General features: G+C 40.8%; 1 protein-coding gene across 1 annotated transcript in view; it reads left to right on the forward strand.

Moving 5' to 3' along the window:
- The window catches only part of LOC136876378 (mite allergen Der p 7), a 35,900-nt gene that overhangs the window by 6,579 nt on the left and 15,870 nt on the right, over positions 1-13,451 (forward strand). The window lies entirely within an intron of this gene.

The raw sequence follows: 13,451 nt of genomic DNA on the forward strand, positions 1-13,451 counted from the left end.
TATGAATGGATACAGCTTCATGTTGTGACGTACTGAGTACTCTAGGGAGGAAGAAGGTCCGCAGATTCCTACATTGCTTTGTGACTAAACAGACCTTGCTGTACGGTAGCGATAACCATGTTTGGTTCATGACGTCAAGCGCTGACACTGCCATTTCGTAATAAGACGTGAAAAGATTCCGGGCGATATTTAATGAGGTGTGTTGTTGACATTAGAACATACAACGAATTATAGTATTAGTATTAGTATTTATTTATGAACAAACAGGCTTTCCGCCCCATTACATGTTCACAAAGCAATAAGACACAATATTAATAATTATAATAAAAAAATAATAATAATAAAAATAATAATAAAATAATGATAATAATAATATAATACATAAAAATAAAATAATGATAATAGAGATAATAGGAATAAATAATAACAAAAATGATAACAATTCTGTAGCAGTCCTCGGCTCGAGGATCCAGCAAACTCATCACTTGTCCTTATGTCTACAGCAACTTTCGTCACATTCCTTTTCCCTGACCTACTCCCGATCAATACCAAAACATCGACAGTCAGCACTTACATTCTAACCAGCCATAACACAAACAAAAGTCCTCCACGTTCACAACAATAAATAACACAATCCTAACCCAGCAGAAAATCATAATAACTTACAATCAAATTTCAACACTGGTCTCCCTCCACACTTACCTTAAATACCACTTTTATTTCAATGCATTACTACCTCTCATGTTGCAACTTGACCATTATTTAGCCATGCTTGATCTCATTTTAAAACCCAAGCCATGCTCAGCATTACATTTGCTATCGCAACCACCACTCATTCCGTGTCCTTGTGGATTCAGCACATACGTCATCTTCATTGTCCTCTAACTTACTCTCTGTCCAAACCATAACAACCAACATTCCGCAATTGCCCTTCAATCCATCATACACTACATTTACCAACCCGCACTTAATACAATCATCTCTCCAACTCCAAAAGTTTCAGCAATAAATTAAACCATCTCATTACCAAACCATCTTCGCCTATACCAACACTTCTCCCACACCACATTTTTTTTTTCGATAAATCTAAACTAATTCAGCAATAAATAAACCATCTACATACCAACTCCCGGATTCAGATACCACCTCTTATCCACAATTTCCATTCCAGATCCACCTCATATACCTTCCACAATACACCACTAAATCTAAATTTACAACATCTCAGATTTACAAAATAACACCGCTTAACACCGCTTCTCACCATATTTCAACCATAGTCCTCAATAACTGCGACCATTTTATACCACCACTTCTCCAACACCTCATTTCAGCAATATGACACATCTTACCTTAATCGTATCTAGATACCAGGCCATCTTCACCTTAAAATACCAAACACTCATATACCATCTCTTCACCAACACCACATTCCAATCTCTACCATCCAAAACTCTTGTCCCTCTTAACACTCACTTAGTTAGCATTAAATAAACCTCCTACCCAACCAAAAGCTAATACAGCTACCCTTCAATACCAACACATCGCTTCATATACCACCTCTCAATCTCATACCACACTATCATGCTATCCTCTCTCTTATATACATCAACAATAAATATACCACTTCACCATTGCCACATTTCGGCCTTCACAAATAATTACCATCATAACCTAATAAATTTACAGTGAATAACAATTACTGACATATCGTAAGACTTACCAATCAGCGTCAACTCCAAATATCACAATAAATATATCACTTCACCCTTACCACGTCTCAGCCTTCACAAATTATTTACCATATTTCAGTCTTCACAAATAGTTACCATCCTAGCCTAATAAAATTACAATGAATAACAATTACTGACATATCATAAAACAAACAGACCATGCCATCCTGTCCTCTTACCCAACTCCCCTAACTAAATACTCAGTCCCTATATACACTAAACCATTAAAATTTTAACCTACTATCTCCTTCCCTTATACAGATAACTATTCTACCCCCCTATTCCCCTGCCCACCCTCTAACTCACTCTCCTTCATTTTACTCTCGCAGGCCTTTTTTGTCGCACAAAAATACCTGTTCAATTCACCCCCTTTTTCCCATTGTTTAAGAATCCATCTCAGTATTGCGTTCTCATCCCCTCTCCCCAGTACTTCCCGATTCTCGGCACTCAATAATCTATGTCTTAACCCCCTCGTTCCCTCACAGTCTCTTAGCAAGTGAAACTCATCATTCACATCTCCACAAAGTACACACCTTGTCTTATCCCTGCCCTGTAACCAGCCCTTATTCCTTGACAGACCTAAAAGCCACCACATCATCCCATATCGATTTGACCTATCAACGTATCTAATATTCAACCCTGCTATCTCCTCTATTTTCGTCAAAACAATCAGCGAATTTCTTAGTCTGCTTTCCCCCAATAATTTCTGCCTATGGATATCCCTAATTCTCCTTTCTAGTATTTTCATCCCTCTCACTTCTGTCTTTGACCAAACCTCCCCCCACAGGTGCCCTAATCCTATCCTCTCTAAATATCCTTTTAATTTTTCTAACCATCCACCCTTATACATGCTCTTAAATTGCTGTACATATGCAGCCTGTAAAACTCTCCCACCTTCCTGTCTTTTTAAATTCATCCAATATCTAACTATTCTTTTCACACCCTCTGATTCCAAATCCTCCCCACACATTAATTCCGCCCCTACATTTGCTGTACACCTCGGTAAGCCCATCACTAACTTAGCAAAACTACTAACAATCTTTCTTAGTTCCTCTCTTTTTTCATCCAGCCCCCAAACTTCTGCTCCGTATAATACCCTCCCCACTATTACCGACCTGAACACGAGTCTCAGTGTTTTATAACTGATCCCCGGGAACTTGAGTAGCAAATTTCTGACTGAGGCTAAGGCTGCCAAGCCTCTATATTTCATTCTTTTGATCTGGTCACTCCAAGTTCCTTTATCATTAAAAATAACTCCTAGATATTCCAGCTTCCTTACCTGTTCCAATCTTTCTCCCTGTATTACCCAATTCCCTTCCATCTTTCTTCTTTTGTTCACCTGTACTATCAATATTTTAGACTTATTTCCATTAATTTTCAATCCCCATTTCCTCGCAAATAGCATCACTGACTCTAAGGCCCTATTCATCGCCCCTGAAGTTAACGTCATCAATAACACATCATCCGCAAATATCAGTCCTGGCACTTCCAAACCATTAATTACCGGTACAGCCCAATTTCCTGCCCCAAACCCCTCTAAAATATCGTTTATAAATAAAATAAACAGTATGGGCGATAACTTGCAACCTTGTTTTAAACCCACCTTGGACTCCAATGGTCCACTCATTCTCTCTTCTCCCAATTTTACACAAAACCTGACGTCCCTGTATATTCCTTCCACTGCCCTCAACATCTTCTCTGAAATCCCTAGCCTACCTAATTTCTCTCGTAGGGCCTCTCTATTTACCTTATCAAAAGCTTTCTCAAAATCTATTGCTGCTACATAAACCGTCTTCTATTCATATTCTTATACTTTTCTAAAATAGTCTTTACTATCATTATATTATCCACTGTTCTTTTCTTTTTCCTAAATCCCCCTTGGTAATCTGTCAAAATTCCATTTTCTTCCGCCCACCCACTTATTCTGTTCGCTAGCACCCCCGTATATATTTTACTCAGAGAATCCAACAGAGATATACCCCTATAACTGTTCACATCGTTCCTACTACCCTTTCCCTTGTATATAGGGCATATAATTCCTGTTTCCCATTCCCTAGGGTAATTTCCTCCCTCGAATATCCTATTGAATAGTTTCACCATGCCCTCTATCATTATCTCATTTTTACTAATTTCCTTCCAAAACTTATTATTTATACCATTACACCCCCCGGCCGACTTCGCTCTGGCTCTACTTATCACTCCCCGGATTTCCTCTCTTGTGATTTCTTTATCCAAGTCATAAATTGCCACTCCCCTATTACTCCAAATTACTTCTTCTCCCGAACCTCTCCATCTATCACCCCCCTTTTTTCCTAGTAATTCCTCGAAGTGCCTGACCCATTGCACTTCCTCAATACTCGTTCTCTCCATATTCCTTCCACCCTTAATAATTCTATTAATCTTATCCCAGACTCTCTCAAAATTGTTAGTCTTGCAGTCATTATTTATGGCTTCCATTTGTTCCTCTAACCACGTCTTTTTTGTCTCAGAAATTTTCTTTTTATACTCCTTCCTCAATCTACAGAAAAACTCCCTTTCTTGGCTTCCACCTTTCCTTCTATATTCTCCTAAAGCGTCCATCACCCTCCTCCGCAATCCTTCACACTCCCTATTAAACCATTCTTCTCCCTCTTTCTTATTTCCTTTTCTAGCTTTCACCTTCTGCGCTATCATCTTTATTGGATGTATCAACAATTCCAAGGCTTTATCAGTATCATTCTCTTCTAACGCCCCTTCCCACCCATATTTCAGAAGATGTAACTCCTCCTTTACTACCCTATTCCAATCCCGGCCTACCTTCTCTGTCCATTTGTACTTATTATAACCCCTCCCTCGTTTATCCTTTGTCTCATTTTCCTTCATTGTACGCTTCTCTACCTCTCTTTTCAGCATAACCCTCACCGGGAAATGGTGTGACTCAATCCAATCTCCTATTTCCATACTTACAACTTCCTCAATCATCCCTTCCGAGCTCAGAACCATATCTATCACACTACCCCCTTTCTCCGTAACATATGTCAATTTCCCCGTCCTGTCACCCTCTATCCACCCATTCAGAATATACAAGTTTCCCACAGCACACATCTCTAGGAGCTTCTCTCCATAACTATTTGTAATTTTGTCCTCACTCCTTCTGCTTTCTAACAAACACATTCCATCCTCCCTACTATAAATTGGGCTCTGTTCTCCTATTCTCGCGTTCCAATCCCCAAATAACAACATATCCTCCTCCCCTGGATACATTCCCCTTATCCTACCAATATCCACCAATAACTCTTCAAAAAAATATTTATTTGCATATTCTGAATTACTAGGATGACAGTAAACAAAAGCTAGATTTATTTTCTTCCTCCGTCCCTCTCTCTCTCCCAAATTCAATCTCAGCCATATGGTTTCCATCATATCGGTCTCTATATCCTCTACTCTTTCACTAATTTCTTCCCTAATTAGAACTATCATCCCTCCTGGTGCTCGTCCCTTATTCCTCTCTTTTCTTCTATATTTATATTTTATCTCAAACCCCTTCCATGTAATCTCCCTCCCTGTTTCCAACCACGTCTCTAAGAGTGCCACAACATCGAAACTTTCAATTACTTCCCTAACTTTCTTGTTTCCTAATTTGCTCCTTACTCCTTCAATATTCACACATCCTATCTTCCAAAATTGTTATAACTTTCCCTCCCTCCCTTCTAGGTCTCCCACTCTATTCTTACTTCTAGTATTTATCGACCTCTCTCCCTCTGTATCCTCCATCCCTTTACGTACTTTTCCCCATATGTCTTTTAAGCTCTTACTCCTGACTTTACTCATAAGTTTTTTACCTTCTTGTCGATCTGTCACCTCTTGACCTTTCTTTTTCGCTACACCACTGCACCCTGCACTCACCTCTTCTTGCTGCTCACCCCCACTCTCCCCCTCACTATTTTGGACTTCTGAATCCATCTCCCTTTGTCCTTTCTTACTCACTGCACCACTACACTCTCCTCTCCCAGTTTCTTGCGGTCCACTCTCACCGTCCACTTCACTATCTTGGTCTTCTGTCTCCCGGCTGCACTGCCCATTCTCTTCCGAGATGCCTTGCTCTCCTGCCACGTCCCTCCTCCTCTTCTTTTCTTCTTTCTTCTTCCCATCTTGCCTTGACCTCTCACCACTCTCAACCCTCTCGTTTTCGTCCATTTCCTTTAGCTTAGAAACTGAATGAACTCTGACCCATCGCCCGTTCGTCACCTCCAACCTCAGACCTCTTATTCGGGCCTTTAGCCCCTGGTTCCTCGCTCTCCAAAGGTGCCTATTCAAGATCTTCGCGTTTTCACTTCCTTCTCTTCCCATGTCTCCTTTCACCCCTATTTTCCGCCCTTGTAAATTCTTGCTGTTTCTTAACACAGAATCTGCCATTAGGGTTGAGAACAATGTAACCCTAATTGGCCTCCGACCTTTGATTCTACCAACTCTCTCTACATCATCAATGTCTACCTCACTAAAGTTTACCTTCATAACATCACGTATAGCTTCCACCACCTTAAATATCAGCTCAATCTTGCTCTCTCTCGCCCCTTCCTCAATTCCATATAAAAATATGGCTTTTTTCAATCTCTCCTGCCTGTACCCCTCCGCTTCTTTCTTCATCTTCATCACCTCGTCTTTCAGATGCTTCACTTCCCCTCTCAATAACTCGATTTCTTTCTCGTTATTGACCACTCTCCTGCTCGATTCCTCTGTCTTCGTTTCAAGCCATTTCTTCATGTTCCCTATCTCCCTTCTCTGCTCCTCCATCATGTCCTTTATTTCCTGCACCTTATCCCATTGACACTTTTCCTGCATCACTTCACTTACAACCACCCTGAGTGCGGCCAAATCCTCTGCGCTAAATTTTCCACTGGTATTTGGGCCTGGGTTCACTTCCACCCCCCCAATAACCAGTAACACTGCTATCACTGTCACCACCAGCACCGCTTCACTCATTTTCAATCCGTCCGTCACCAATCCATTCCTGACCTCCTTCTTCTGCCTTGCCTGCCATTTCCCAATAGCGGCCCGGTACTGTTCAATGCCAACCATGTTTACAGCACGCACTTCGCTACGCAACCTCTCTCCTCGACTGCTCGAGCTAGACTGGCCTACAACGACGAATTATAGACAAGTAGTCCGAACGCTAAGTGACGGTTGCTTCATGTTATAATATTTCAAGGTCGTGAATCCAGTCTGGTTGTCACTGCTGTATAGGAACAATACATAAGTGACCGCTGGATATTTCACTAGAGCTAACACATATGAGGGTAATGACAAGGAATTCTCGTAAAAACGAACAGTAATGGTTTTGGTTTTTACGTCCGATTAAGTAGACTACTGCCGTTACGGTTTTTGGAGACGCCGAAGTGACGGAATTTTGTTTCACAGGAGTTCTTTCACGTGTCGGTAGATCTACCGACACGAGGCTGATGTATTTAAGCACCTTCAAATATCACCGGACTGAGCCAAGTTGTCCAGAGCAATAGCAAGATAGATTTCGTAAATTTTTTTTGCTAGTTGCTTAACGTCGCACTGACATATACAGGTCTTATGGCGACGATGGGACAAGAAAGGCCTAGGAATGGGAAGGAAGTAGCCGTGGCCTTAATTAAGGTACAGCCCCAGCTTTTGCCTGGTGTGAAAATGGGAAACCACGGAAAATATCGTAAATATATATATGTATTGGACTATCCTGCGCACAACTCCTTCGACCATTCTATTTATACTATTGATAAAAAAAATACGGTGTATATTTGTTTGTTTGTTTGTTTGTTTGTTTGTTTGTTTGTTTGTTTGTTTTTGTCCGGATAGGTTCGAAACTACTGGAGAGATTGACTTGAAATTCCGTAAGTGTATAGGTTGAAATTCCCAGTCAAGCAATATAGTTTTGATTTTCATTTTTCGAATTAGTGGGGGATTTCACAGGGGTATGTCCCAAACCTGGGCAATTTTTGCTCTACATACATTAAATAACGGATAAACGATTGCTCTTATCGAAAAATGAACTGCTCAAAGTGGCCTTGAAATTACATTTTCTATAAGAAATTTAATATGCATTTTCTTCGTAATTCTAATGGTGTTAGAGAAAATTCAGCGTTCTTGTGTTTGGCTGCGGTAGCCTTCACTAGTGACGAGGCTACTCATTTCGCGCGTAAGTCGTTGTTCTTGACCGTCAACTTACACTTCCAAATCGAGAGTCAGTGGACGATTTCCTCTTTCAATCACCAATTACGACAAACAGGGAATACCGTCGAAGTTTCTACCAGGGGAAGTGAGTCGAGCCAACTAACAAAGGTCGGTAGGATATGAGAGTGTTTAAATGTGGCACTACCGAATTTGATTCCTGGCACGTTAAAAGTAGGTATCTGAGTGACAAGTGATCTCTAACACCACGGCGTCTCATGAAAAAAAAAGCAGTTCTATCCGTACATGCCATGAAGACGCTTGGAAGGGTGGAAGGTAATGGCTTCTACTATCCGTAACCTCAGCACTTGATGGGGTAGAGTGGTTAACTCTAAGCCCGGCCACCTTGGTCCCCAGCAATTAACATGGTACGTATTTTTAGTGTAGGCTGAGTAAACCTCCGGAAGTGGGTGTCACATACAAAACGTAACAATTAAACGGTAGTTAAGCAACAGCTATTTGCTTGCGGTATAATTATTTACTTCCTGGACTTTGTTAAATTAAGCACATTTCAAGAATAAGGAACATGTCAACGCCACATAAAAAGTTCGAATTTTAATTGCTTTGAGTGTAGCAATATTTGTAATTCGTATGATGATAGACGCTTTGAACTGAAGTTATCTAAGAATAAGCTACACTTATTAATTATTTTTTTTTGCTAGTTGCTTTACGTCGCACCGACACAGATAGGTCTTATGGCGACGATGGGACAGGAAAGGGCTAGGAGTGGGAAGGAAGCGGCCGAGGCCTTAATTAAGGTACAGCCCCAACATTTGCCTGGTGTGAAAATGGGAAACCACGGAAAACCATTTTCAGGGCTGCCGATAGTGGGGTTCGAACCTGCTATCTCTCGAATACTGGATACTGGCCGCACTTAAGCGACTGCAGCTATCGAGCTCGGTCTTACTAAAATTAGAAACAGGCTATATCAGCACACATTAACATATTTTAATTCATAACCGGTTTTCGGAATGTTAGTTCCATCACTGAATAATAATTAAAATGTATTTTAATTACAATTGTAAATTATTTTTAATTTTAATATTTTAATTAAAATACATTTTAACTTTGACTATTCACTGATGATGGAAGTAAGATTCCGTAAAACCGGTTTTCAATTAACCTGTTTTAATGTGTGCTAATATAGACTGTTTTTAACGTTTGTAAGTGTATCAAGCCATCAGCACTGTTTACAATGCGTTTTATTTTTTATGATGATGGCTGAGTATAGACTGGGTAAACATTTGACAGGGAATCTGCCACCAGGGCGACAGACTAAAGGCAGATCGGTGGTAAATGAATGTGTACACGTATTATAATAGGTTTATTTCAAATAGCCCTGCACGTACATTTCTAAGAACACTAAATTATACCATATGTTAATCATACAAATGATGGGTTCTTTGTCCGAGCGGTCGGCCTAAGCCGCATGTTTTCTCGTGATGGGGAGACCACTGAACAAGAAGATAGTTCTTCTCTTCCCGCGCCCATACCTTCGAGTGTAAATGCCATTCTAACTTATGCCCCCATGTCGTTTAGGGATATTGAAAAATGTCAACGTGAAGATCCTGTGCTGGCCCCTATTATGGAAACCCTTTCTTCTGGGGAATATGTCGTGCCTTATGTATTGAGGAACGGGGTTTTGTGTTGCCAGTCGAGGCATGATCAGAAGATGAAAGTTGTGGTTCCAGCTGTTCTTGTACCTATGATCTTCATGTATTTAGGGGGGCATTTAGGCATCTTCAAAACTCGGGAAAAGATCCGAGAGATGTTTATTTGGAAAGGTATTGACGGTAAAATTCGTGAATTGGTAAGCTTGTAAATCTTGTTTGCTTAGTAAACCCACCTAGTCCACCAAGCTAGGTCTATTATCATCTCACCAAGCGTCACGCCCCATGGAACTCCTCTACCTAGACTACGTCGAACCTTTCCCCCAATCAAAGGGGAACGCCAACAAATTCATTCTTGTCTGTGTAGATGGTTTCACGAGATTTTCCTGGTTATTTCCGACTAAGCTGGCAACCGCTCAGTCCACTATTTCTTGTTTAAATACTATATTTGCTTCTTTTGGTCCTTGTCAATATATAGTTTCTGATAATGCTAAAGCCTTTACCTCCAACCTCTTCCGTAAATTCTGTTTTGATCTGTCCATTTCACATGTAACTACTTCGCCGTATTATCCTCAACTATCTCTGGCTGAGCGGGTCAATCGTAATCATAGATCGGCTCTCATCGCATTTCATCATGAAGATCATTTCAGGTGGGATACGTCTCTGCAATGGTTGGCCTTTGCTTTGAATTCGGCAGTTCATGAGTCCCATAAGTTCACTCCAGCTTCTCTGATGTTTAAATTTGTGCCTAACACGCCGCTCTCTAACCTTTGGTCACTTAATGATATCCTTCCAGATACAATAGATCCCGATAATATTAGAGATCTATGGAAAATGGCTAAGCACAACATGAAGGTTTCTCATGAAAAGGTTAGGGAAAGATATGATCGTGGACGGAGGCCCACCAATTTAAAAGTCGTAGATCAAGTCATGGTTAAAAATTTTGTCCCTGCGGGCAAGCTTGCTTCCAGATTTCATTTGCCATGCATTATATTGGATTTTCTGACTTCCGTTACATTAATAGTGAGCAATCCAGACACAGAGAGGATCTTTAGAGTCCACCTCTCTCAGGTTAAACCTGTATAATTGATTTTCTATCTTCATTAGCCGCTAAATTTAGCAGCAGTTTGAAGGTTATACTTTTTTGAGGCCTTCTGCACTATTATTGTATGTAATTATGTATATGAACGGTTATTTACGATCTTCCCCTCTGGTTTTCCTGCTGTCAATTCTTGAGTGGCCATTACCAAGCCCCCGTCTCCTGCATATCCGCACAATTGGCATACAAGCACCTTCCACGCCGCCCGCCCCTCAGCATCACCAATAATGATCGTACTCTCAAGTCTCCAACAACACCTTTCTGTCGCCGAGATTTTGCTGTTTCAGTGCCCCCTCAGCTGGCTGCTGCCTTACTGTAACATCTTGTGAGGAACACAAGAGAGAAGAAAGGGCCCTCTTCGCTCTAGTAAGGCGCGCCGGAGTGCATCTTCCCGGCAAAGGCTGAAATGCGGTGACTCTATCACCAACTCATCTGGGGACTGTACATATACTTCTAATCGACGGCAACCATCACCACGACTACCCCTCTCATAGTAGCGGGAGAGGTGTATCTGAGGGTACTTGAGGGGTCCGGGCGACCTCAACTGGGTATCGGCAGCGGCGGCAGTTCTTGCTGTCAAATTTATCAACATGTATTTCATATTCTAGTACAACAGAGACACTCTAAAGCTGGAGTTAAACTACCTTCTACCTATTAACTTCAAAAGAGATTTTGAAATTTTCTTCAACTGGAAATTATTTTTTTCAAAATTCTTCTCTGTCACCCCAAGGAAGGACATTTGGGGGGGGGGCTGTACCGGGAGGTACACCTCTACGCCTAGCATTCAAAATTAGCGCCTAAAAGAACCCCTCCATTGGTAAAACTGTAAAATTGAAACTATACCTACTTAGAACTTTACTCAGAAGATAGTTTTGTATTCACAAGTGTTTTCTAATTGATGTTCATTTATTTTTCGGTTGGCAATATCTTCTTTTCCTTTCCACCAGTTTTGAATCTAGCCAATCCCAAATTTTTGTAATTAATTTTCCACCTATCACAGCCTTCTTCTTCGATCTTGAGTGTAACTTTTAAATTGACCAATAAAATTGTGAGGGTGTGGCTGGTTTATTCGTGAAAGATCTCGAACCTTCCCTGAGGGTTTATAAACTGCGGCTTGGCACGTCTCTTGGCCACTTGATCGTCATCGTATTGCGTGTGTGTATTAAGGCAGGAGGCGGGCGGCCTCTTTCATCGGTCAGCGGTACATCTATAAGGTAATGGCCACATAACATCTTTCTTTCTTGCTACCTCCGCAGTTTAACCCGAGGGAAAGGTCCGAATCTTTAACTATGTAACCAACTTTTCTGAAATGTAAATCTTCTTTCGGCTAATGTGAAAACTTAGTAAACTCTTTAACTGTAAATCGGGGATAGAGAGTGAATTACCCTCTTGAGCTCCCCTTCATCTTGGTTTGACGTGACTACTTTTATAACTGTTTTCATTCTGTAATGTGGTAAATTACATCCTGTATGAGTCACCTCAGTAGTTTGAGAATTGCCCCGGTTTCACGGGACTAGTGCCCCTTAGGTTTTTAATTTTTCACTATCTTGGAGCACTGTACGCCTCCATTCATTTTGTGTTTCGGGCCATTTACTTAACCTGTTCATGTCCGCAAAGGCCCTATAGGTTGGGTACTAGATCCCCCTGTATAACATCACCTTTCATTTGTAAGTTGTGCCTTGATGGCGAGTGATGGTAATTTTCTGATATTCCTTTGAAAAGGCTAGATGAATGTGAGAGACTGTTAGCTCTTTTTCAATTTTGTGATTGTAACGAGTGCGTCTGGAAGGCTAGACATTGTATTTTTGGGAGAAAGTGCTCCATGAATTAGGGGGATTTCTGCCCTTGAGTAAATTTGTGCTCTTTGTAGATTTGAGCTTGAAGCTCAGGAATTGTAAAGCTAGGGGCTTAAAGCCCAAGGTGCTAAGGTTCTGAATCTTGGCTTTTTTCCCAATCTTTTTTAATGTTTGCTAATTGTACCTGTAAAAAATTGTTAAATTTTGAGTTCTGAAAATATAACCTTCAGTTTAAGCTTTTAATTAATTTTGACATTGTAGTTAGACCCACTCACCCCAGCACCTTCTTTAACCTCTTTCTGCTCCACGGGTAACCCTGTATCAATAATAATAATAATAATAATAATAATAATAATAATAATAATAATAATAATAATAATAATAATAATAATAATAATAATAATATATTCAAAGTAAGGAGTGGAGGCATAATATTTTCATCAGTTCATACATTGGTGTGTGGCCATATCCAATTCTAATTCAGATCTCTTAGCGTACGTAGCAGTGAATCAACAGTGGTTCAGTCGATAGTACACCCCTGAGGTGTACTTGGCTGTAAACAGACAGCCTTGTATCAATAATGTTAACAAACAGCCCACATACTGCAATATCTCAGGAACGTTTCAGTTGCGTACTCCTGTTTTTTGCTAGTTGCTTTACGTCGCACCGACACACATAGGTCTTATGGCGACGATGGGACAGGAAAGGGCTAGGAGTGGGAAGGAAGTGGCCGTGGCCTTAATTAAGGTACAGCCCCAGCATTTGCCTGGTGTGAAAATGGGAAACCACGGAAAAACATTTTCAGGGCTGCCGACAGTGGGGTTCGAACCTACTATATCCCGAATACTGGATACTGGCCGCATTTAAGCGACTGCGGCTATCGAGCTCGATGCGTACTCCTGTTGACGAAGAGAAATGTATATTATGAGGTAGATTAAATCAAGGTGCAGCAAAGGTAATGCAGTGACCTCGTAGCTGCCATTAACAATATTCTGCAAGAGAGAAGAAGGCTCCCCGACGA

Source organism: Anabrus simplex, chromosome 1, assembly GCF_040414725.1.
Source record: "Anabrus simplex isolate iqAnaSimp1 chromosome 1, ASM4041472v1, whole genome shotgun sequence".
Lineage (NCBI taxonomy): Eukaryota > Metazoa > Arthropoda > Insecta > Orthoptera > Tettigoniidae > Anabrus > Anabrus simplex.